We start from the raw sequence: 21107 nt of genomic DNA, 5'->3' as shown, positions 1-21107 counted from the left end.
CTCAGTATGTCCTACAAAATACCCAAAAGGTACCCAATTTTGGCCCAGAAACTAGTGTCCCCGGGGTCTTCAAGTCCCTGCAGAGTGGAGTCTCTTTTAACCTGAAACATCAAACTTCTTTTAACTTCAAAGCCGAGTCTATTTTTACCTCCCCAGGAAGAGCCACAGCTGCTGCTTTGCTTGGATAGTGCCAGCACCCAGTCCTTCAACAATGGGCCCAGCCTGTACTTTACCAGACTGTTTGCTCAGGCCCCATCCTGAGCGGCCAGGCTCACTCTACAGTCCACCTCCGTCCCGTCCTCCTGAAGTGTGTCCTCACGTGCTCTCTGGAGGACCCAGCCGAGGTCCCTCTCCCGGGCCCCTGCCCAGTGCTGGGATGAGCTGGCTCTCGTGTGTCCCATCTCTTCCACCCTAAGCCCATTCCTCCCTTACCTGGATACTCATCTGGTAAATCTTCCCTTGGCCAAGGCTGGAGGGATCAATCCACTTCCTGCAGCTCTACCTAATTACACCAAATCTCCCAGAATTTTTTAGTGCTTTCATCATGTTCAGACCAACGGTATGAAGAATCCCAAAATTGGTGTGACGTCCTTCTGCACAGCAGCAGGTTCACTGGTGGCCATTTCTGACACCTATGTGTCAATGAGGGGACCTGTCAATTTCATTCATGAAAAGCTTATAAAGCCAGACTAAGGGCTTCCCAGATGGTGCTAGTAGTAAAGAATCTGCCTGCCAATGCAGGAGACTCCAGAGACACAGGTTTGATCCCTAGGTGGGAAGATCCCCTGGAGAAGGAAATGGCAACCCACTCCAGTGTTCTTGCCTGGAGAATCCCAGGGATGGGGGAGCCTGGTGGACTGTCGTCTATGGGGTTGCAAAGAGTCGGACACAACTGAAGCGACTTAGCAGCAGCAGCAGCAGCATACAGCCTATATTCAAATTGTTCCAATTGTTCTCAAAGCTCCTAAATAGTTTTTGTCGTTTCCTCTCTTTATTTTTAATCCAGCATCTAAATTTCATGGAATGCATTAGGTCTCTCTAAATCTTTTTAATTTAAATATTCCCTCTGCTTTTTTTTTTTATGAATCATAATATTAACTATTTAAAGAATCCAGGCTAGCTGTCTGTCACAATCTCCCTCTTTCTGGATTTGTCAAATTGTTTCTTCATGATTAGATTCAGCTTAACAAAGTTGGCATGAATATTACCTAGGTGATATTAACATCAAATCAGGAGACATACAATGTCAGATTGTTCCACCACTGGCAATATTAGGTTTGATCACATGGATAAGGTAGCTTTCACTGTACAGATGTATTTTTTACTCTGTAAGAGATAAGTAATCTGAGAGAAGAGACTTTGAGATCATGTGATTATCCTGTGAATACCATCTTCCTCCAAAAGGTTTAGTATCCACTGATGATCCTCAACTGATCAGTCACTGAATTAAAGCTTGTCACATTGATTTTCTTATTCTGTCTCCTCTATAATTATTAGTTATCACTCTTCTGTTAAAAATGGATCTCTCTTTATATACTATATATGTAAATAATACACATAAGCATATATATCTCTGTGGACTTATGCTTTTACTTTTTATTTAATGCGTTATGATTCACTATTATAATTGTTTTGATGTTCATACTGTATGAATTTAGCCAGTTATATCTACTTCATCCCAGTTCCCAGAGGCAGACACTTTCTCATTTTGATTAGTGTTTTGTTGAGTTGCTTAAATTTTTCAATGGACTCTCATTTTAATGGATTTTTATATTTTCTATGAGAAATTATTTACATAGATTAGGTAGGTGGGTAAATTATTGATCATCTAAAGTTAGCTTGAATCAGAAGATATTTGTTCCAAGACACTCCACAGATACCAATGTTCAAGGGTGCCCAAATCCTTAATATAAAATGGCACAATATTTGTATATAACCTATACATATCCTCTGATATACTTTAAATCATCTTCGGATTACTTATAATGTCTAATACAATGTAAATACTATGGAATAAAAATAGTTGTCATTGCATGGAAAATTCAAATTTTGATTTCTGGAGTTTTCTGGAATTTTTTGCCAAATATTTTTACTCCTCTTCCTCTGTTACAGAGGATTGACTGTAGTCTGGTTTAGTACACTTGGAATATTGACATACAATATGGTTGTATATTTGATAGCAAATAGTTCTTTAATTCCATTTTAATGGGGTTTATTTCAGACTACTTTATTTAAATTAAACTAGTAATACTAATAGTAAAGTGGTATTAAAAATTAAAATTTAACCAGAATCTCACAATCACTACATTAACTTTTCTTTTCCATTTTGTCACCTCTATGCATTTTATATTATAATAACAATAGTTGTATTATTTGTTGTTGTTATCTGCTAAAAAGAAAAAACAGTAAAATTATTTACTTTTTCAGAGGAACCAAATAGAAACTGAAGATGTATGGAGTTTCATATCACATAAAACTAAGCCCTATCACAGATGAAAATTTTAAATTATTAATACATTTTTATTATAAGAATAATTTAGACAAGACCAAAAAGAAAAGTTTAAAAGGACAAGGTGAAATACAGTGAAATTATGTTTTCCTTCTATACAAAACCCTTTATCTCGGTCCTCAAAATCAACAGTAGTTCATGAAAGACTCCAATCCCAAACCATCCAGCTAAGCTGCTCCCAAATTCCCGACACACAGAAACTATGTAAATTAATAAACATTTGAGTGAGTAAAGTCGCTCAGTCGTGTCCGACTCTTTGCAACCCCATGGACTGCAGCTCACCAGGCTCCTTGGTCCATGGGATTTTCCAGGCATGAATACTGGAGTGGGTTGCCATTTCCTTCTCCAGGGGATCTTCCCAACCCAGGGATTGAACCCAGGTCTCCCATGTTGTAGGCAGACACTTTACCGTCTGAGCTACCAACGGTAAAGCGTCTGCCTACAACAAACATTTAGTGTTGTTTTAAGTCATTAAATTTGTTATGCAGCAGTAATATATCTTCTGACTGGCAATTTTATTGGGAAGGCATTGAATTTATAGACTAGTTTATAGAGAATAGACTTCTTCATAATATTGGACATTTCTATTGACGTGGAACTTCTTTCCTTCCATGGAGTCCAAAATTAAGTCTTGGTCATCTATGTCTGGCACATTTCTCTTATTAATTTTGTTGCCTTCCTTCTATTTTATATGCTGAATTGTATTGATACTGTCAATTTTAATGCTGTTACCCTTCTATTAACTTTGTAACCAGCCAATTTGCTGAATATCATCATTTTTCTAGTAATCAGACAACTGACTGTTTGGATTTTTCAGTTGTGCAATCATATCATCTATAAACAATGATAATTTTGCCTCATATTTTCCTTTTTATAGCTATCATTTCTCTCTAGCTATTATTATTTTGTAGCTATTATTTTGTAATTGCAATGGCTACGGAATAAATATTAGTTCTAAAACCATATGATGGCTGAAGATACTTTATATATCAGCAATATTTATCAGTTTGATTTCTTCTATTATTCTGAATATTACTGTAATTAAAGACTGATAGATCCCCCAATTTGGCTGAAATGGTTACCAATTTTAGTCTGTAAAATCTCATTTTTAACAGAAATATTTAACAATTAATTTTTAAGTTATACCAAATCAAACCTTGTTTTCAAGATTTTAGTAATATGACAAAAAATGTAAAAAGGTGACTAAAAGGTGACAATCACTGTTGTCATAGTTCACTATCTTTCATTTACTATCTTTAATCCTACTTGACCTTTAACCCGGAGAAGGCAATGGCACCCCAGTCCAGTACTCTTGCCTGGAAAATCCCATGGATGGAGAAGTCTGGTGGGCTGCAGTCCATGGGGTCGCTAAGAGTCGGACACAACTGAGCAACTTCCCTTTCACTTTTCACTTTCATGCATTGGAGAAGGAAATGGCAACCCACTCCAGTGTTCTTGCCTGGAGAATTCCAGGGACGGGGGAGCCTGGTGGGCTGCTGTCTCTGGGGTCGCACAGAGTCGGACACGACTGAGCGACTTAGCAGCAGCAGCAGCAGCAGCAGCAGACCTTTAACCAAAAGACTTAATTATCTTCCTAACCCAAGGAAAGTTGAAATTTAAACTACATAAATAAATAAAAACATGTTCCTAAATGACAGTTTAATATTGAGAAGGAACAGCATCTTGGTACTGCTTAGGAAAATAAAAACTTCTCAAACAAAATCTTCTTTTAATAACATTCAAAAGTAATACAATTTTTGAAATACATAAGCTAAAAAAAAATTTCAAGATGAAAGAAGCAGGGAGGAAGCAGTGGGGAGTATTTTTGATACCCAGGAAGATGAGAACTCTACAAGGTTACTGATAAATGGACTTTTAATAATGTTAAAACCTTGCAAACCCTTTCTCTTCACTGTGCTGCTCTAAGAGAATACACTTGCAGGTATTAAAACATCCGCCAAGGATTTTCCATTTCATTAGTCTATCCATGTGAAGGAAAGGAAAGCTAAAATAACACCTAGGTAAGGAAAAGTTTGTTATTACCTAGAGTCGGTTAGCATCAATTTTTTTTTTCCTTATCTGTGTCCAGCAGAAGAACGTCTAGTAATTTATTCAGAAGGCAAAATGAACATGTAAGTTTCGTTGGAGAGCCTGCATTTTACAGGTTCTAATTCTAGAAACAGTATCTCGCATATAAATCATAATTCTGCTCCAGAAGACCTTTTTCTGTGCTTTTCAGACGGGTGTGATGCCAAGACTTTCCAAAGTGACTTATCACAATGCCAGATTGATAAGCAGGTTTGATCAACACTAGCAGAATCATCTCACACCAAACATTACAGGATTTACAAGAGTACAGACCGTGACGGTAACATGTAAGCTGGCTTTTTCTGTGCTTAACTTGGAACGGCAGACGTGTTCAGCTCCAACCTTTTCAAGTCTTAACATCTGTTGTGAGCATGATGAAAAACAATAGACTTGGGAAATTGGATTTATTTCAATACTAATTTCAGTGAGCTGAGTCAATGTAGCTACAGGATTGACATGAATAATGATGAGAACAAGAAAGACTATTTAATCCAGACAAGGAAATTAGGGTTTTGGGGGACTCTGCAGATTTGGATCCACTCTTAGGAGGCTGCAGAACAGTATTTCAAATACTCCCTTAAGAAGCCTGGTGTAAGATTTGTTGTGAAACCTTAGTCAATAACTAAGGGGAGAGGGTTTCATTTTTTACTTCTTGTACCATCTGAACCAGGATTATATGATTTCTCTTGAAATAATTTGTTGATTTTCTGTACCCCTTTGCACAACTCCAGTCAACATTTACACCAACAACATTTAGTTTTTATAAATAACTGAATCAAAAGTCACTCTCTTGTGTCCAACTCTTTGCAACCCCATGGACTATACAGTCCATGGAATTCTCCAGGCTAGAACACTGGAGTAGATGGCCTTTCCCTTCTCCAGGGGATCGTCCCAACCCAGGGATTGAACACACATCTCCCACATCACAGGTAGATTTTTTACCAGCTGAGCCACAAGGGAAGCCCAAGAATACTGGAGTGGGTAGCCTATCCCTTCTCCAGCAGATCTTCCTGACCCAGGAATCAAACCAGGGAAAGCAGATTATTTAACAATTGAGCTATCAGGGAAGCATAGATTCTCCTTCAGTTCAGTTCAGTCACTCAGTCGTGTCCGACTCTTCGTGACCCCATAAATCGCAGCACGCCAGGCCTCCCTGTCCATCACCAACTCTCAGAGTTCACTCAGACTCACATCCATCGAGTCGGTGATGCCATCCAGCCATCTCATCCTCTGTCGTCCCCTTCGCCTCCTGCCCCCAATCCCTCCCAGCATCAGAGTCTTTTCCAATGAGTCAACACTTCTCGTGAGGTGGCCAAAGTACTGGAGTTTCAGCTTTAGCATCAGTCCTTCCAAAGAACACCCCAGAGCCGATCTCCTTTAGAATGGACTGGTTGGATCTCCTTGCAGTCCAAGGGACTCTCAAGAGTCTTCTCCAACACCACAGTTCAAAAGCATCAATTATTCTTTGCTCAGCTTTCTTCATAGTCCAACTCTCACATCCATACCTGACACTGGAAAAACCATATTCTCATTAATCTTTGCTAAATAAACACATCAAGGTCTTGGCATTAAAAATTCAACCACACTTTATTTGTAAAATTTTCTTTTCCTCTCTTAATTCTACTGAACTGAAATGAACAAAATGGTTTAAACATTTGTCTTGTGTTGCAATAAAGTCCTATAACACGTATTTGAAAACTAAGCTTGCTGTATAGAAAGATGACTGGCAAGCTAAAACTTGCACTAAGCTACATCATCAATATACTATTAGAAGTGGAGTGAATCTCAATCTTCATGGGGTTGAAATACAATACCCCTGGATATTTACTTTTTCAGGAGGTGTGACATTCCATTTAAATTTTTGAAAATAATATACAGCACTTTTGGAGAGAGTTGTTTGGAAAGAGAGAGAAATAAACTTAATCAAAGAAAAATACAATTCAAACACAATCATCACCACAATAAATTCCTTAAAAACCTAATACAGAATACACAAACACACCTGACTCCACTTATTTATTTAAAATATGGAGAAAAGCTAAAATCCTGTGGATAGATTGCTTTACTTTTCAAATTTAGCAGACCAATGCCCATCAATAACAGAAAATTGAAAATTGCACTAATACTTTAAGATTATTGCAACTTCAGAAGAAAATTCAAATCAAACACTGGACTGAATGTGAAATCAAATCTTTCATTTAGGTTTACAAATTTCTATGCATAGGGAACAGAATACTTAGGGTATCAGGAATCAGTTAAGGACAGATTGTTGCAGGATATAGATTGTCATGAAATTTTAATTTTGTAAAAGCTTAATTTGTTTACCCTCTTTTCCTGTTGGTTGCCTGTATTCAAAATATCCCTAACTTTTACCTGCAACATCATCAGTAAAAACCAGCTGCCACATATAACAAAGGAAACTCTGATTAGTTATCAGGCTTTTCTTCACTTTTATTCCTGAGAAAACAACTCTAATCTTCAAGAGCATGTGTGGCCGAAAGAGATCTAGACATGAGGAGATTGGCTGTTCTGTAAGTGCCCACCACGATAAAGAGTGCCTTGGGAAAGCAGTTAAGACCTTTGTGAAGCTGGAGTATCCTAACTGTGCTGGATGCAGGGTCTCTGGATGACAAAACAGATGTCTGCAGTCGTAAAGACAAGTCAAGGTCCCTCTGTGAGACAACCTTTCACAACACAACATTTAGCCATTGTTCATTGAATCCACAAGCATACATGTTGGTTTCAATAATCTTGACAAATTGTCTTTTAGGAAAAAAAAAATTGTTACAGAAGGCGTATTTGCCAATTATGTCACAATCAGAGTTACGTTTCATCTTATGTGGCTAGTCATTGATTAGCATGATTTCAAAAAGCTGAAGTACTTTCCCAGGCATATTGCTCAGATCCTCTAAATGTGATACAATCCACAGCTTTTAGGGTTACATGAATAGCCAACACCTCCTGAAGCTGGGTAATTGGAACCACGGTAACAGGTCCTCAAAGTGACTCTAATGGATTTTGAATGTTATACCACCCTTTTCTTCAATAAATACTTACTGAGTGCTTACACTATACCAGAGAAAATGCGAAGGGCTAGAGATACGGGATGGATAAGAGATCTATGCACCTTGCCTCATGGGGCCTGAAGCCAATTGGGAAATACCAATAATTAAACAATAGCTCTTCAGTAATAGCACTTTAGAAAGCTAAAGTGGGGGCACTCGGTCTAGTCAGGAGGAAGGAGAAGTGAATAAGGGAGTCTGGGAAAGTATCTAGAAAAAGTGTCATTTCCAGGTGGTGCTAGTGGTAAAGAACCTGCCTGCCAAATGCAGGATACAAAGAGATGCGGGTTTGATCCCTGGGTCGGGAAGATCCCCTGGAGAAGGAAATGGCAACCAACTCCAGTATTCTTGCCTGGAGAATCCCATGGACAGAGGGGCCTGATGGGCTATAGTCCATAGAGTCACACAGAATCAGACACAATGGAAGCAACTTAGCATGCAAAAGATGATTGGAAAAAGAGATAGGAAAAGGAGGCAGAGGAATAGGAGTGGAATTTTTCCTAATCACAGAATATGTATCATATACTCTGATCCTCTGAATTCCAAGGTCAAAAACAATGTGATATCACTGCCCAACATCTATTCCATTTGTATTATGAATTTCTATTAATGTTAACTATGGTCTAGTCAGAAGGAAGAAATTATTATGGATTCCAAACAGTAGGCAATCCTGCAACACAAAATTCTTAAATTCCCACAAATTGCCAAGATGGAATATATACACAAGGCTACTGCTTGGACCAGGCTGCCAGTTTCACTGATGAAATTAAATTTTCTGAACAATGACTGATAAAGATAATTTCCTCAAGCCTGAATATTAGGAAAAGAGACAGCAAAAGAGCATAATAAGGCATGAATACATTTGGGATGTGTGGCCAACCATTACATGCTGTGTTGGCAATCCCATCATACGTTTCATGACAGAATGAAAGTGTGGGCAGAAAAATTCACGGACACAGGCTATACCAGTTATCGATGTCTGTACAAAAATTACCATAAAACTTAATAGCTTAAAACAACAGTGCACACTTATTATCTCATAGCTTCTGTGGATCACAAATTCAGGCACAGCTTGTCTGGGTCCTAGGCTTCAGGATCATTAGCAAGCTGTAATGAAGGCATCAAAGTTGAGTCTCATTTATAGCCTTGACTTCAGAAGAACCTACTTCAAGTTTATGTGGTTGTTTACAGGATTTGGTTCTTCACTGGTTGTTGGATAGCAGTCACCCTCAGTTCCTTACCATGGGAACTTCTCCACCATGACACCTTGTTTCATCAAAGCATACAAGCCAAGAAGCCAATAGAGTCCATTATCAGGATAGAAATCATACATACACATTGTTGCTGCTGTTCTTCAGTCGCCCAGTTGTGTCCAACTCTCTGAGACCCCATGGACTGCAACAGGCCAGGCCTCCCTGTCCCTCACCATCTCCCAGAGTTTGCCCCAGTTCATATTCATTACTTAGGTGATACCATCCAACAATCTCATCATCCTCTCATCTCGTCCATCTTCTCCTCCTGTCCTCAATCTTTCCCAGCATCAGGGACTATTCCAATGAGTTGTCTGTTCACATCAAATGAACGAAATACTGGAGCTTCAGCATCAGTACTCCAGTGAATATCCAGGGTTGATCTCCCTTAAGATTAACTGGTTTGATCTCCTTGTTGTCTAAGGAACTTTCAGGAGTCTTCTCCAGCACCACAGTTTGAAGGCATCGTTTCTTTGGCATTCTGCCTTCTTTACGTCCAGCTCTCACAACCGTATGTGACCACTGGGAAGACCATAGCCTTAACTATATGGACATACACATTACTACATATAAAATAGATAATAAGGGCCTACTGTATAGCACAGGGAACTCTGCTCAGTACTCTGTAATGGCCTATATGGTAAACAAATATGGAGCAGAAGAGGTGGCAAGAATACACAGAAGAACTATACAAAAAAGATGTTAATCACCCAGATAACCACAATGGTGTGATCACTCACCTAAAGCCAGACATCCTGGAATGCGAAGTCAAATGGGCCTTAGGAAGCACCACTACCAACAAAGCTACTGGAGTGATGGAATTCCAGTTGAGCTATTTCAACTGGAATAAAGATGATGTTGTGAAAGTGCTACATCCTAAAAGATGATGTTGTGAAAGTGCTTCACTCAATATGCCAGCAAATTTGGAAAACTCAGCAGTGGCCACAGGACTGCAAAAGGTCAGTTTTCATTCCAATCCCAAAGAAAGGCAATGCCAAAGAATGTTCAAACCACTACACAATTACACTCATTTCCCATGCTAACAAAGTAATACTCAAAAATCCTTCAAGCTAGACTTCACTAGTACATGACCCAAGAACTACCAGATGAAGAAGCTGGACTTAGAAAAGGCAAGGAGCCAGAGATCAAATTGTCAACATCCACTGGATCATAGAAAAAACAAGAGAATTCCAGAAAAACATCTACTTCTGCATCTTTGACTAAGATAAAGCCTTTGACTGTGTGGATCACAACTGTGGAAAATTCTTAGAGATGAAAACAGCAGACCACCTTACCTGCCTCCTGGTAAACCTATATGCAGATCCATAAGCAAGTTAGAACCAGACATGGAACAACAGACTGGTTCAAAATTGGTAAAGGAGTACGTCAACGCTCCTTTGTCATCCTGCTTATTTATTTTATATGCAGATTACATCATGCAAAATTCTGGGCTGGATGAGGCACAAGCTGGACTCAAGATTGCCAGAAGAAATATTAATAACTCAGATATGTAGATGACATCACCCTTATGGCAGAAAGCAAAGAGGAACTAAAGAGCTCTTGATGAGGGTTAAAGAGGAGAGTAAAAAAGATGGCTTAAAACTCAACATTAAGAAAATGAAGATCATGGCACTCAGTCCCATCACTGCATGGCAAATAGATGGAGAAACAATAGAAACAGCAGCAGACTTTATTTTCTTGGGCTCCAAAATCACTGCAGATCGTGACTGCAGCCATGAAATTAAAAGACATTTGCTCCTTGGAAGAAAAGCTATGAAAAACCCAGACAGGGTATAAAAAAAGCAGAGACATTACTTTGCCCATAAAGGTCCGTATAGTCAGAGCTATGGCTCTTTCAGTAGTCTTGTATGGTTGTGAGAGTTGGACTATAAAGAAGGCTGAGCACTGAAGTATTGATGCTCTTGAACTGTAGTATTAGAGAAGATTCTTGATAGTCTCTTGGACTGCAAGGAGATCAAACCAGTCAATTTCAAAGGAAATCAACCCTGAATATTTATTGGCAAGACTGATGCTGAAACTGAAGCTCCAGTACTTTGGCCTGATGTGAAGAGTTGACTCATTAGAAAAGACCCTGATGTTGGGAAAGATTGAAGGTAGGAGGAGAAGGGGATGACAGAGGATAAGATAGTTGGATGGCATCACCAATTCAATGCACATGCGTTTGAGCAAGCTCCAGGAGTTGGTGAAGGACAGGAAAGCCTGGCATGCTGCAGACCATGGGGTAGCAATGAGTCGGACATGACTGAGCGACTGAACAACAATGTATTTGTATGGCAGATTCACTTTGCTGTATACCTGAAACTGAACTGGCACAACACTATAATTCTAATAAAAACTAAATCCAATAAAAACTTGAAAAAAAAGATAGAAGTCATGAGCTCTTAAAAGTGACAGTTCTTCAATATTACCATATCCTATAAGTTAAAAGAAAGTTACTCAAAGGGAGGGGATTATCTGAAGCCACTGATACCAGGAGGCCGGGGTCACTGGGGGCCATGTGAAAGGCTGTCTGCTTTACAGGCTGATTGGTGGTCCATTCTGGAATGATTTTGATCAGTGTGAAATGTGCTTGTTTTAGTACATTTCCAATTTTCTAGCAATAAAATGCAAACAAGTGTCTGTTTTTCTTGGCTTTACTTTTTAAAGCAATATTGAGGATGGTAACAAGCATAGCTGGTTCCAGCAGAAAACTGTATTATATATAGATAAGGAATCAAAATTACCTACTCTTTCCATATACGACACAAATGAATGACATGTAAACACTGTCCTCCAGTAGACATGAAAGAAACAAATGAAAGACAAATGATAAATATGTATTTTGGGTGTGGCCAAGATGTATTCTACTAGCCAAATAAAATTCTTTCACACCTAGTGGTTTCTGAAATCCATTGGCAACATATCCTCAGATTGTTCCAGTAAATAATACTGGACACTAGATATATGCGCACACACTTAGAAATTAATCTAGTCACTAAGACAAACCTTCTTTAGAAAAAAAGCTGTCTAGCCCAATAACAACAAAACTCTGAAACAACAATATGAATAGGAATATTTCAGGTAAATTGCTAGAGGCTATATTTTGTTTTCTAAGTAATTGCATTTCTCAAGGATTGATGATAGCCTTCTGAAAAACAAGGCACTGTAAGCTCACTTTGAGGAAGATTTCTCCCAAAGGCTGCCTAATTCAATGCAAATATATCTCTAAAAGAAAACAAACAGCAAAGTGTCCCTCAGTAACCCTCATTCTAGGGCGTTTCTCAAATTCTGCCTTAATCCATGCTGTGGGGTGAGATTATTACTAACCCAAATGTTTCTTCAACATGAAACCTGAAGATAATTTGCCTAGAAAACGTGGCTCTGTTGTATTACTCTAGTTCAAATCTACACACAATTGAAAGAGAATTTTCCTGTCCTTATTATTTGCATGCAGAAAATCAAATAATAAGAAAGCAAGACAGAAGATCATGTCATAATATTCCTCATCTACCTAAGGGCAACACAGGTGTTTGCATAAGACCTGAATCAGCAGGCTCAGTACACTGATTCTTAGGCGGGTGGTCTAGAACACCAATGACATTATTCACAAGCAATGACCTTCACTAAACAAAAATACCCAGTATGAAAGCAACTTCAAAAAGAGGACGTGAAATACAAACCAAACACTTTTTTGTAGTAGAGGATAGTTCAAGGTCAGTGTGTGTTACTAACCACCACAGGAGAGAGTACAAATTCAATAAACATACCCAAATGCAATATGCCTACTCACCATGTTTAAAAAGTAGCCAATCAATAACAAAGAGAAAGAGTGGTGGCAATGCATAACCAAATCTATAAATATTCATTAGGCAGCACAGTGTCATATGACACAAAACTCATATGCTTGGCATCCCAAGTATCTATCAACTACCAACTGTCTGACCTTGGGCAAGTCTTAATTTTGAGAATCACTCTAGGAAATGACAATTATACCTACCTCTCTGAAGCATCTCTTTCTTCCTGATTAGTCTACGGATTTTTCGGTTTCTTTTCATCATAAGTAAAAGGCATAAATAAGAAAGGATTATATAGATTATTAAAGAATCTGTGAGACAAACTATTTTCTTTAAGCCTCAATGTCCTCATCTGTAAAACAAAGATGAAAATAGTGCCTATTTTAGGACAGACTCTATTTTGTAGAGTCTTTATGAAAATTAAAATGTTAATTTTTTTTAAATGCTTCATCTGGCACCTACATATACAAGTATATGTTAAATAAACCAAAAATAAATAAAACAAGTGGATGAATAAAGGCTACTATGAATAAGGAGTGACAAGAAAGATATAAGGGGAGTAGAAGGATAATTAAAAGTTGAAGAATTAGAAGAAAAAAAGAATGAAAGTTACAATCATGAGGATAATATCCTTGCCCACAGCCCCAGCACAAGGTGTCAAGGTCCTGTCTCCAGAACCTATGGGTATGTTATGTGATGTGGCAAAGGAAAATGAAGATTGCTAATCAGCTGACCTTATAACAGAGATTATTCTGGATTATCCAGGTGGGTCCAATGTAACCACAAGGGTCCTTAAACTGGAAGAAAGAGGCATTAGAGGAGGTTTAAGTCATGCAGTGTGAGAATTGGCCCTTCCTTTGCTGGCTTTGAAGATGGAAGGGAGCCACAAGCCAAAGAATGCAGAGAATTTCTAGAAGCTGGAAAAGACAAAAAAAAAAAAAAAAAGGACTCTCTTCTCGAGTGCCAACAAAAGAGTGCAGACTTGCTAAGACCTCAATTTTAGCCCAGAAAGACAAATATTGGACTTCTGACCTGTTCTGTTTTAAGCCATTAAGTCTGTAGTAATTTTGTATGGCAGTAATAGGAAACTGACATAGGAATTGTGGGGCAAAGATAGCATACCTTTCAGACAGGAACGAAACAGACTAATGAGTCTGGTTGCTATTGATGCTGAACAGAAGGAAACTCCTTCTATTAGGACATAATTCCTTTCAGATGAAAGGAAAGTTTCCATGAATCTTTGGTTAGTTTGGCTATTGTGACAGGTCCCTTTAAGAGAAGAAAGAAACAGTACAATATTGAGTACAGAATACAGATATGGAGAGAGAAGGCATGGTATTTATCCCCGAATACTTAGAAACCCTTTCTGAAATATATCCATTTTCTCTAAATTAGAGTCACAGATGGAAGCATTTCTTTTTGAATAACACAAACCCCAACAATAGTGAGAAGAACAGAAATGTGCCCAGATAAATGAGCTTCACTTGACACAGCATGGCTTCTCTCTAGACAGGGTAAAAAATTTAGCTGATAATTAAGCATCAAATGAACCATTTGAAAATTTCAGTGCCATAAGCACAGGAAAATTAAATTAAATCAGAATTAACATATTAGGTCTGGGTTGAGTAAAGACAGATTATTGCTTTGTCTGGATTCTGTCTTGTTAAGGAGAAGCTATTCTTCAAAACATTCAAGTTAAAAACACAATTGATAGGATGGCATTAGCAAGTAAACATGATAATTAAATCATTTAAGTTCAAACTAATGTGCAACAGAATGTTCTGTTGGTTACAAGGGTAGCTTCAGGGGAACTATATGAATGTGTTTGTTATTCAGTTCAACCCAGCACCTACTGTTGAGCTAGGCATAGTATTAAATGGTTAGACTTTAAAGCTAATAAGACACAGTCCTTACCCTTCACAAAATTCATAGTCTAAAGGAAGGAGATGTGGGTGGTAAACAAGGAGCTAAACTATAACAATATGCAGAGAAATATAAACTGCCACTGGATCTCAATGAGTCAAAACATGAAAAGTAACCATTTGCTTATAGAAGCCCCATTCTATGAACGACAAAGTTAAAAAAATGCTTTTCAATCAATAAGTTCTCAGGTTGGCCAAAAAGTTTGTTTGGGGTCTTTTTTCCATGGACAATTTGGCTAACCAAAATATTATTTTTACCATCAATTGATTCATAAATCTGATGAAAATCATGGACCTTTCTTTGGGAGGAAGACTAAGGAGTCTTGTTGGCATTGATGCTAAAGAGTAAGAAACTCCTATTGATACCTAATTCCCTTTGGATAAAAGGAAAGTTCAGGGGTGAAGAGAGGGTAATGAACATAAACGTACTCACACATGAATACATTCAGTTTCAGGGGGTTCATCTGAACTCCTGATTTACAGCAAAATATATCAACCAAGATATGTAAATTACAAACCCCTTGCAGGACATTTGGTCCTGTCCAAAATGCCCATAAGACATCTGGTCCACACTAAAAGCTCCTTGATATTTGCAGGACCATTCGGTCTTGTCCAAAACGTTCATAAAACATTTGGTCCACTCCAAAATGTCCTTGATATTTGGTCATATTTGGTCCTATCCAAAACATCCATGGAGATACTTAGTCCACACCAAAAGGCCTTTGATATTTGCTCCAAAACCATTTGGCATGGACCAGATATACTCATGGATATCTTGGATAAGATCAAATTTCAAGGGCCTTTTGGCCTGAACCAAATGTCTTTTGGACATTTTGAACAGGATCAAATATCTGCCAACCTACAAATCACTTCCACATACGATAATTAAAATAGACACGCAAAATTGATTAAAAATTTTCAGTCATGGTAGAGGAGAATGAAGATGCATCGCATAGAGTTTGGGAGCCCTACTCTTAGCAAACAAGATGTAGTCTCTAAGTCCCCATTTTTAGTTTTAAAAGTGCATAGAATTTTCATTCAATTCCACAATGTATCCACTTTTTATTGTAAAAATATTACTTACCGTTTAAGAAATAATATAGCTTCAACTCCATTTCTCAGCCTCATATCTCTCAAAAAAAAAAGTTGCAGTGAAGCTGACACCTCAGGTATATGTGCCAAGAATCATATTTACCCTAGGGCTTCACAGCAACCCAGGGTGTTACTATATATCCCCAAGGTAAGAATATCTCAGTTTGAAATGCACCACAAAGAACTGGCTGGGTTATCTCTTCATAGGAAGGAATTTGTACATCACATAATTTACAAAGTATAATTTTATATATGGACTACATGCAAAAATTGAAAACTATCCATACACACACACACACACACACATATTTAGAAATTCCTCAAGATTCACTTAGTGCAAGGTCAGCCACATTGAAGAAAAACTAGTTCTACAGAATGAAATAAAATAAAATAAAAGCCTGTCCCAATAGCAGACGAATATCCTCAAGGAAAATACGCTTTAACAAAAAGTGATTTTTAACTGGTTTACATTTAAAAATTTATTTTATTGTTTTAACCTGTACATTGAAAATGCCATCTAAAAATTAATACCACTTCTATTTCAAACCACTTTTTAAACATAGTAAATGTTTTTCAAAGCAATGCTTCAGATTCTCTTTTCCCCATTTGATAACAGGCCAAATTCTGTGCACAGATCTAAATAAAAAGAACATTTTATAGATTATTTTTATTCCATAGAAAATGACTGCCATTTCCCCAAGACTGTAGCAGCTTACTCAGGAATAAATGACTTATTTTTCCACATATCCCCCGAAAAGGTTTAATTTCAAAGACCTTTCTTATTTTACTAGTTTGCCCATTACAGCTGAGAAAGTAAAATATCCAACATTTCTCTAAAAAATAAGCTGGAAGTGAAGAAAACCTAAAACATTGTTTTTACAAATGTTGACTTAAGAATGGAATTAGTGATAAGTAGATATTCATTCAGAAACCATTTACCGAACATGTGTTATACAGCACGGTATTTGGCCCAGAGACTATAGAGCTATAAGATGTGTGGTGCTGCCAGGCAGGGTGTAGGGCTGGGCAAGAGAAACAGACCAGACAGGAAAGGACATCATGGCAGAAGAGCTGGCGTGCTTAGGAAACCTTAGACTGATTCCTGAGGATCACCCGCTGTAAGCAAATGCACTAGTTTTGCTATCTCAGTACCTAGAGGCACAGCATCGTGCCTACCTCAGTTTGATTGTGGTCAGAAGCCAATCGGATGGACATAGCTGACACGGACTATCTGCTCCCTCTCTACCAGACAGGCTACTAAATGCTTCATATACACTACTTTATGGCATCTTAATACTAACCCTGGGAGGTAGGGATTATGATCATCCCCTTTATATTGGAAAAAAAAATGCACTGTGGAGAGGTTAATGTGCCTATGGGTGCAAATGACAGGTTAGATTTGCACCCTGGTTCATCTATCTCCAAATCCTCGGTGCTGAGTCAACCACCAACTGCCCCTGCTGTGGAGGTGATGTTTGGGTTGTGCTTCTCTTTGTTTTCCTACATTGAATTAGTTTCTTCCACCTGTTCCAAGTCCAGGACCTTTGAGCAACATGTTATCCACTTCTTAGACCATGAGAGAGATCTCTGCAATTCAACCACACCTCACATACCAACACAGCTCATATACAACAGTCAGTAAAAACGCAAAAACTGCAATTAAAAAAACAAAGTAATTAAGAAAAAAGGGGGACTGGGAAACACTGCCCTGGGCTTCCTGGTTCACATTATAAGCCACACCCAGCTAGACAAAAAGAGCCAGGACTCTGTTCTGAATGAAAGAACTAGTTCTTCATCAGCAAACCTGTCAAAATCTATTCTATTCTCTGGAGAGACTTTCTTGGATCCCTGTCTTCCAGAATCTGTGGTTATACCCACAAAGAATGCCATCCTCTTCCATTGTCCCCCAAATCTACACACAGATGATGCTCAAGAAATTCCTTCTCCTACCTTGCCTATCCTGTTAGTGGAATGTAAATTAATGCAGCTTCTATGGAAAACAGCAGAGAGGTTCCTCAAAAAGCTAAAAATAGAGTTGTTATATGATCCAGCAATCCCACTCCTGGGCATATCGTGGGAGAAAACTGGAATTCAAAAAGATACATGCACCTCTATATTCACAGCAGCACTATTCACAATAGCCAAGACAGAGAAACAACCTAAATGTCCAACAACAGAAGAATGGATAAAGAAAATTTACACAAAAGAGTATATGCACAATGGAATACTACTCAGCCAATAAAAAGAATGAAATAATGCCACTCGCAGCACCATGGATGGACCTACAGATTACCATACTAAGCAAAGTAAGTCAGAAAGAGAAATGTCATATTGTTAGATAGATAGAATAGGAAAAGGGAGTCAAGAATGGTGGGGGCTAAAAGACAAGGAAGGGAAAAGCCCGAGAAAATAGGACAAAGGAAGGTCCAAGGTCCGGAGTGAGGACCTCAGGTAAAACAAACAGCACTCCTGGCTGGCCCCATTTACACAGGGCAGGCCCAGGGGGAGGGGATAAAACATGTAAAAAGAGGAGCCAAAATTGGGCGGGGAGGCCTCTCTTCTCTTCACGTCTTTTGGGTCGGCATGTCCTCACGGCTCAAGGATGTATTTTCCTTTACTTTCTAAATAAAACTGAGCTGTAACATGGAGCTGTAACACTGGTCCATCACTTCAAATTTTTGTTGTGAGGAGACAGAACCAAGGAAATCACAAACTCCCCCGACAATATGATATCACTTACAGGTGCAATCGAAAATATGACACAATGAACTTATCTACTATATAGAAACAAACTCACAAATACAGAGAACAGACTTGTTGCCAAGGAGGAGGGACGTTTACCTAGAATGAATAAACAACAACGTCCTGCTGTATAGCACAAGGAAGTACATTCAATATCCAGGAATAAACTATAATAGAAAAGAATATGAAAAAGACTATGTGAATATGTATAATTGAATCACTTTGTCATACAGCAGAAATTGACACAACATTGTAAATCAACTATACTTCTGTAAAATAAAGTGAAAAAACAAACAAACAAACCACAAAAAAAGAAACCCCTTCTCAAGATTTGAATAACAATAGATGTTGCTGTTGTTCAGTCGCTCAGTCGGGTCTGACTCTTTAAGACCCCATGGACTGCAGCACGCCAGGCTTCCCTGTCCCTCACCATCTCCCGGAGCTTGCTCAAACTCATGTCCATTGAGTCAGTGATGCCACCCAACCATCTTGTCCTCTGTCCTCTCCTTCTCCTCCTGCCTTCAATCTTTCGCAGAATAGGGGTCTTTTCTAATAGCAATAGTAACCCACTGTTAGTTCAGTTTGAGGAGGGGTCGTGAGGGGACGGCAGAGGATTGTTTTAAGAGATCAACGTTCATGGGCTATATGTAATCTACTAATCTGAGTTTCTTTGGTAATCACTTCTTCAATTACTGAATAAATATGGTCTCTCTGCTTTCTGATAGTTTTACTTCTGGAAACTGCAGTGTCGCTGCTCCAGATCTCTGGGCCCTGTCCAGCCCTTGGCTTTCTTAAAAACAAACAAACAAAAACTTTTATTTTATATCAGAATATAGCCAATTAACAATGCTGTAATAGTTTTAAATGGACAGCAATGGGACTCAGTCATACATGTACATGTTTCCATTCTCCCTCAAATTCCCCTCCCATCCAGACTGTCACAGAATGGTGAGCAGAAGGCCTCTGCCTCCAGGCAGTGAGAAACCAGAGCCTTGAGCAAGGAAATACCACCCATTATGCATTCTTTCCCCTCAGGCCTGATCACTTTGCAGGTACAAAAGAGTCAGAGCTCCTGACAGCTCCGGCTCATTTTTTTGGGACCCATTTCTTCTCCTGTTAAGCATCCACCTCTCTGCCTCTGCTTGTTTTAGGGACAGAATTTGGCTTTTTAATCAACTGATACAGATTTCAGACCATAGCCAAAGTCAATTTCTTTTAGAAAAACTAATTATTCTTGTACCTCTATTTTTTAAAAAATAGACCATTTTCAGTTCAACCTTTTGTCTTTCTTATAGGATATCACCAAAGGTTTCACAGAGGAGCCAGCATACTGCACAATCTGAACTTTCCCTACTATTCCTCTAAAAGAAAGAAAGAAAGTCGCTCAGTCGTGTCCGACTCTTTGCGACTCCATGGACTGTAGCCTACCAGGCTCTTCCGTCCATGGGATTTTCCAGGCAAGAATACTGGAGTGGGTTACCATTTCCTTCTCCAGGGGATCTTCCCAACCCAGGGATTGAACCCGGGTCTCCTGCATTGTAGGCAGACGCTTTACCATCTAAGCCACCAGGGAAGTCCCATTCCTCTAAAACGCTGACTTAATAGACACGACATCTATACCTTCAGGAGCAGGCAGCAGTTTGACTTAACTTTGCAAACATATAGCAAGATCACCAGTTCCTGAATCCTTATAGATGGCCGTCTTCTTCCAATGTCTTCACAGGCTCTACCCCCTGTGAAAGTTCATGCCCTAATCTATAAGGACACCAGTCAGATTGAGTTACAGCCCATCCTAATGACTTCATTTTAACTTAATTACTTCTTCAAAGACCCTACCTCTAAATACAGTCACACTCTGAGGGACTAGGGGCTAGGGTTTCTGTACATGAATTTTGAAAGGGCATAGTGAAAGTCACTCAGTTGTGTCCGACTTTCCGACCTGTGGACCATACAGACCACGAATTCTTCAGACCAGAGTACTGGAGTGGGTAGCCTTTCCCTTCTCCAGGGGATCTCCCCAACCCAGGGATCGAACCCAGGGCTCCTGCACTGCAGGCAGATTCTTTACCAGCTGAGCTACCAGGGAAGCCCAAAAGGGCATAATTCATCTCCAAATAACCCATAGGTCAGTAGAATAATCTAAAACTGAAAAATTATGTTATTAGAAATATGAACGTAAATAGTAGAAGTTCAAATAAAGTAGCTGTCTCTGCAGAGTAAGGTGGACAGAGAATAGAAAGAAACTTTCCTGTTTTAAGTCTTGTACATCTAATTGTCTTTTTTTGAAGCACTATTCAAATACAATAAAAATAAGTCAGAGTTTTTTAATATAAAATAATTATGAAAGTATAGATAATAAATACCATGGCCAAATAGTCAAAACTTTCAGTGTATTACCAGATGCTTGCTGCTGCTGCTGCTGCTAAGTTGCTTCAGTCGTGTCCGACTCTGTGCGACCCCAGAGATGGCAGCCCACCAAGCTCCCCCGTCCCTGGGATTCTCCAAGCAAGAATACCGGAGAGGGATGCCATTTCCTTCTCCAAAGCATGAAAGTGAAAAGTGAAAGTGAAGTCGCTCAGTCGTGTCCGACTCCTAGCGACCCCATGGACTGCAGCCTACCAGGTTCCTCCATCCATGGGATTTTCCAG

The 21107-nt window shown here is 38.8% G+C and overlaps 1 protein-coding gene and 1 non-coding gene across 2 annotated transcripts in view; both read right to left on the bottom strand.

The window, feature by feature from the left end:
• HS6ST3 (heparan sulfate 6-O-sulfotransferase 3) overlaps positions 1-21107 on the bottom strand; it is a 719841-nt gene that overhangs the window by 443984 nt on the left and 254750 nt on the right. The window lies entirely within an intron of this gene.
• Positions 19961-20032, bottom strand: TRNAC-ACA (transfer RNA cysteine (anticodon ACA)). Its single transcript has one exon. It is a non-coding gene; the product is annotated as a tRNA-Cys (tRNA).

Source organism: Bos javanicus, chromosome 12 (genome assembly GCF_032452875.1).
Source record: "Bos javanicus breed banteng chromosome 12, ARS-OSU_banteng_1.0, whole genome shotgun sequence".
NCBI classification, from domain to species: Eukaryota; Metazoa; Chordata; class Mammalia; order Artiodactyla; family Bovidae; genus Bos; species Bos javanicus.
The sequence above is the reverse complement of the archived record's forward strand: the minus strand, read 5'-3'. Positions and strand labels throughout refer to the sequence as shown.